Source organism: Nicotiana tomentosiformis, chromosome 3 (genome assembly GCF_000390325.3).
Source record: "Nicotiana tomentosiformis chromosome 3, ASM39032v3, whole genome shotgun sequence".
NCBI lineage: Eukaryota > Viridiplantae > Streptophyta > Magnoliopsida > Solanales > Solanaceae > Nicotiana > Nicotiana tomentosiformis.
In genome coordinates this window covers 143219740-143226307 of record NC_090814.1, presented here as the reverse complement: position 1 = coordinate 143226307, position 6568 = coordinate 143219740, and positions in this window count along the sequence as shown.

Sequence of the window (6568 nt, the reverse complement as noted above, 5' to 3'; positions counted from 1 at the left end):
GGACGGACCAAGTCACAAATCCCCAACGGTGCACGCCCACACACTCGTCACCTAGCATGTGCGTCACCTCAAAATAGCAGAATGATACGAAATCCGGGGTTTCATACCCTCATGACTAGATTTACAATCATTACTTACCTCAACCCGGTCAAATCTATATCCCGCAATGCTCTTGCCTCTGGACCCAACCTCCAAATGCTCCAAATCTATTCACAATCAGTACAATACCATCAATATATGCTAATGGAATGAATTCCACAAGAAAAACTACAAAATTAGACCAAAACCCGAAATTGGCTCAAACCTGGCCCCCAGGCCCACGTCTCGAAATACGATAAAATTTACAAAACTAGAAAGACCATTCACTCACGAGTCTAACCATACCAAATTCATCAAAATCCCACATCGCTTGGTCCTTCAAATCCTTAAATTACTTCTCCAAAAAACTCAATCCCTAACCCCTCATTTTCGCTAATTACATGATTAAACAACGGAAAACCACCATATGTACGAGTATAAGGGCTCAAGTAAGTTACCTCAATGAAAACCCCCTTGATTCCCTCTTCAAATCTCTCCCACAAGCTCCAAAACCGAATAGAAATGGTGAAGAATACACCAAAATTCGCGAAGTGTGCAATATGTACCTTCTGCCCAGGCTTCTCGCACCTGCGGCCTTTTACTCGCACCCGCGCGACCGCACCTGCGGTCCCAACAACCGCACCTGCGCAAGTCACTTAAACGCCCAGGTTCCGCATCTGCAGCAAACCTGTCGCACCTGCGCGTGGTGCGCCACATCTGCCAAGCCAACCTTCTTGCTTCCTTCAGGTCTCGTACCTGCGGGATCGCAGATGCGGCCAATTCTTCGCACCTGCATTCCCAGCCCTGGACTTCCACTTCCGTATCCGCGGCTTCCCTAAACGCACCATCGATCTCGCACGTGCGACTCTTCTTTTCGCAGGTGCGGAAATAGCAGAAGCAGCAACTTCAGCTGCATTTTCCAACTTCGACAAATCTGCTAACCACCGGGAATCACCCCGACGCCCTCGGGACCTCAACTAAAAATACCTACAAGTCATATATCAACATACAAACTTAGTCGAACCTTCGAATCACTCAAAACAATATCAAAATACCAAATTACCCTCGGATTCAAGCCTAAGAACTTCTAAATTTTCAAATTCGACAACCGATGCCGAAACCAACCAAATCACGTCCAAATGACCTCAAATTTTGCAAACACGTCACAAATGACACTATGAACCTACTCCAACTTCCGAAATTCCATTCCGACCCCGATATCAAATTTTCCACTGCCGACCGAAATCGCCAAATTTTCAACTTTCGCCAATTCAATCCTAATTCCACCCCGTACCTCCAAATCACATTTCGGATGCACTCCTAAGTCCAAAATAACCTAACGGAGCTAACGGGACCATCAAAATTTAAATCCGAGATCGTTTACACATAGGTCAACATCCAGTTGACTTTTCCAACTTAAGGTTCTAAAAAAGAGACTAAGTGTCTCATTTCACTCCGAAATCACTCCAGACCCGAACCAACTAATCCGGTATATAATAATATAGCTTAAGAGCATAAAGGAAATAGAAATGGGGGAAACAAGGCTATAACTCTCGAAGCGACCGGCCGGGTCGTTACATCAACAAAAGTCAACGCGGGGCATGCCCCTTGGAAACCGATATAATTTTTAAGAAATTCGAACACCCATTCCGATACGAGTTCAACCATACCAATTTTATCGAATTCCAATAACAACTCGACCTCCAAATCTTAAATTTTCATTGTTTGGAAGATTTTACAAGAATCTTGATTTCTTCCATTAAAATTCGAATTAAATGATGGATTCAAAGGCATAATCATGGAAATTAATCATAACTGGATAAGAATCACTTACCTTGGCCTTGGCCTCGTTCGCAAAGGCTTGCCTAGCTTCTTCTTCGCGTTCACGTCTACTACTTCGCGTTCGCGAAGGCCGAACCAACAGGCCCTCAAATTCTTCTTCGCGAATGCGGGACTCCTTTCGCGTTCGCGAAGAAGAAAACCAGACACCAGCAACAGCAGTCCAAACAACTCCAATTTGGTCTGAAACACACCTGAGGCCCCCGGGACCCCGTCCAATCATACCAACCTATCCCAAAACATAATACAGACCTGCTCTAAGCCTCAAATCACATCAAACAACATCGAAATTGTGAATCGCACCCTAATTCAAACTTAATGAACTTTGAAACTTCAACTTCTACATCTTGTGCCGAAACACATTAAATCAATCCGGAATGACTTCAAATTTTGCACATAAGTAATAATTGACATAACAAAGCTATTCAAATTTCCAGAATCGGATTCCGGACCCGTTATCAAAATTCACCCCCGGTCAAACTTCCTAAAAATTCAACTTTTGGCATTTCAAGCCTAATTCCACTACGGACCTCCAAATAATTTTTTGGACATGCTCCTAAGTCCAAAATCATCATACGGAGCTATTGACATAATCAAAATTCCATTCCGGAGTCGTTTGCTCAAAACTCAACTCTCCAGTCAACTCTTTGCATTTAAGCTTCTAATTAAGGATTGTTTCTTTTAATTAATTCCAAATCTTCCGAAAAAATCAAATTCGACCACACCCGCGAGTCATAATACATATCACGAAGCTTCTCGAGACCTTAAGCCACTAAACGGGGCGTAAATTCTTAAAACAACAAGTCGGGTCGTTACATTCTCCACCTCTTAAACAAATGTTCGTTAACGTGCTAAGAATTATTCTGAGGTTACCAAATTGATGATTTTACTTTTACACATATACTTACGGTTGATCTAACGTTACCTTATTTGAGATAAGCCCGACAATACCATCTCATTTGAGATTATTTCTTTTATCCATATGTGTAAACTTTAAGGCCAATTTCTTACACTTCAAACTTTTCAAAAGGCCTGATTTTCACTACAACGCGCGGTATTAGTCTCAACTGGCTATAGCAACTCGTGCCTACGCACATATCAACTTTCTTGATAGCGTTGAAGTACTTCAAAATTTCTTTCTGAGGTGTTATATTCTTCCCCCGCTTAGGATCATTCGCCCTCAAACACATAACATAATTTATCTCTTCTTTCGCATATATCAATCTCCCAAAAAAAAAAATTTAGCTCCCAAAATTTTCAGAAATTTTGGCAGAGTCTCCCTTGTAATTGGGCCTAACCACCTGCCAGAGTAACACCAAAACAACTCCTAACAACACATCCACAACCCAACAAAATACCACAATGTATATATCAATAACACTAATCTCAGCATCACAAGCACTGCATTATCACAATGATATCAGGACATGAAGCACATCATATATATGCTCATCACCACATCTCTGGTCTTAAAAGCCGTTCATAATTAATTCCAGTATCATCAAATAATCTCATATTAACCACCATCTCATTTCAAATTTTTACAATACTGACAACAGAATGTGAGGCATGAAAACCTAAATTACTTAATCGGATTAATGAGTCATATTTAACACCACCTGGACACTCATCTCATAGGCTAAAACTCAATGTTTACAGCACGAAAATGGCTAAATATGTACAGAAAATATACAAGAATTATCAAATAAGCCTAACATGCATGACTCCTTATTAATATTATTGTACAAATTAAATTTCACACAGGGAGAATTTTAAACTCATAAATATTTCACCACAAGTACCTCGTCCTTATATAACTTCCTCCGCGGCTTGTAGCCCAGTTTAAATATTTCACATCATATAAAAATACGAGGATCTCTTCCTAAACTTCGAATCACAAGTATTTTTCACATTGTGCCAACTGAAATTTTAATTTCTTTTCTTTCTTATTTTTAATATATTTCATAAACAGTTTTCACAACACATAATGAACCCACATCCCGGTAGGGCATATAATTCATAAAAATTGAAATCAATTATTCCAAAATACATTAAACCCACTGTAATGAATAATAAAAATTACTTTTGGACTTATAGCCCTCAATGGTGTACAAAAATAAAATGATAGACATAGGCTCACATATTTAAATCTCCCAACAGGGATAAACATATAAGTGGGTCACAAAAATTATGAAACTCACCCATAAGCGGAGCATAATAGAAGGACTCGCCTCAATATTCAGAACCGAATCAAATTAAAGGAAAATATCTTTTTATCATAGAATCAGGATCGTACCTGTAACGACACCATCTGGTGTATCGGCCTCAACCAAATCATAGCGATCATATCAACGGGTCGGGCCTCCACCTCTTAGGAGCCCTCTACCCGCATGTCCTCCACCTCTAGCTGACTGTGCACGTAGAGTATCAACTGGAATAAATCTTGTAGCTGGAGTGTTTTGATGAATTCCACCCCTACCAAGTCTGGGACAATCTCTCATGATATGCGTAGTATCACCACACTCATAACAACCCCTCTGAGGTCGCGACTGCTCGTACTGAGTCTATGCCGGATAACTGGAATAACCACTGTAAGAATTTTGTGTCGGTGGTACACTATAAACTAGAGCACCCCGAGTAATCTGATGTGCGGATAGAGCTGATCAACTGCTCGAGCCTCCGCTATAATGGGTCCTAGCTGAAAAGTAAAATCCACTGAACCCTCCAGATCTTCGATACCTTTTGGCCTCCTTAGACTCCCTTTCCTCTCCTAAAACACCCTCAACCTTCCTTGCAATCTCCACTACTTGTTGAAATGGAGCATCAGCTTGCAACTCTCGAGCCATGCATATTTTAATATCATAATCGAGCCCCTCAATAAATCTGCGGACCCGTTCTCTGATTGTAGGAACTAAGATAGGTGCATGACGGGCTAACTCACTGAACCTGATAACATATTCTGACACTGTCATAGTGCCATGACGCAACTGTTCAAACTCCGTGAGCCACACATCTCGGAGAGTCTGGGGAACAAATTCTTTCAAGAACATTTTCGAAAATTGAGCCCAAGTTAGTGGTGTTGCATCGGCTGGTCTACCTTCTTCATAGATTTGCCACCACCAATACGCTGTGCCTGACAGTTGAAATGTAGTAAAGGCAACTCCACTCACCTCCACAATACCTATGGTGCGGAGAATACGGTGACAATTTTCCAGAAATCCTTGGACATCCTCTATACCTGTGCCACTGAAAGTAGGTGGATCATATTTCTTAAACCTTTCAAGCCTCTTTTGTTCCACTTCTGATGCTTCTGGCCTGACCTCGGGCCGAACCGGAGTAACAGGTTGTACCAGTGCTACACCCGGAACCTGACCTACGTGAACGTGATGTTCTGGAGTTGTGGTAGGAGTCGGAGTTACTCCCCCAATCTACGAAATATTTGGTGCAACAGAAATCAATCCCACCCGGGTTAATGTATCAAACATACTAAGAACTTGTGCCAAAGTCTCCTGAAGTCCGAGGGTAGCAACATGTGCTTCAGGTACCTGTCCCCCAACTGGAGCTACTGGTAGCTCTTTATCTGTTGTTCTGACAGGAGCTCCAGTCGCGGCACGTGTCCTTCCTCGACCTCTACCTCGGCCCTGGCCTCTTGCAGTCCTAGCAGTATGTGTGGATGCCTGCTCAGCTAACCCGATAGCACGTGTCCTCACCATCTGTGAGAGAATAGAGATACAAAGGCTCAAATTCTACAATCAACAAATCCGCACGACATGAATGAAAGAAGTAGAAGTTTCTTAATAGTTTTGTAGCCTCTCGAAGATAAGTACAGACGTCTGCGTACCGATCCGCAAGACTCTAATAGACTCGTTCGTGACTCATTGAACCTATGAACCTAGAGCTCTGATACCAACTTGTCACAACCCAAAATTCCACCACAAGCGTCGTGATGGCACCTTGTCTCTAAGACTAGATAAACCAATTTCAATTACATTTTGAAGCCATTTTTGTTTTTGAATTAAATAAGTAATCAAAACTAACATCGGAACAAATATGAACATACAACCTCCCAAGACTGGTATTACTGAGTCACGAACTCTAACTGAATACATGGAATGGTCACGAGGACCGAATATACAATACTGTTAGATTTTAAATTAATAGTACAATGAAATGAAAAAGACTCCAAGGGACTGTGACGACCAAGCAGCTCTACCTTGAATTCTTACGATCCCGCTTTAACTCTACTCAAGTCTGATATCTCCAATATCTGGCTCTGCACAAAAAATATGCAAAAGTGTAGTATGAGCACACCATGGTCGGTACCCAGTAAGTATCAAGACTAACCTCAGTGGAGTAGAGACGAGGTACAGTCAAGACACTCACTAGTCTAGTAGCATGTGCAATATAATATACAAAATAATAGGAAACAGATAATAATAAGGGCAGAATAAAACAACCAGTGATATACACAGCAAGACAACAGAATACCATAGATATTACTCAACAATTAATAAATACATGTACGCAAAATTAATTCAAGTTTTTTAAATAAATATCCTTCACATATAATTCTTCCAAATAACTCTCTTTCAATATAGTTTTTCTCTAATAATTATCTTTCAAATATAATTCTTTCATACAATACTTTATG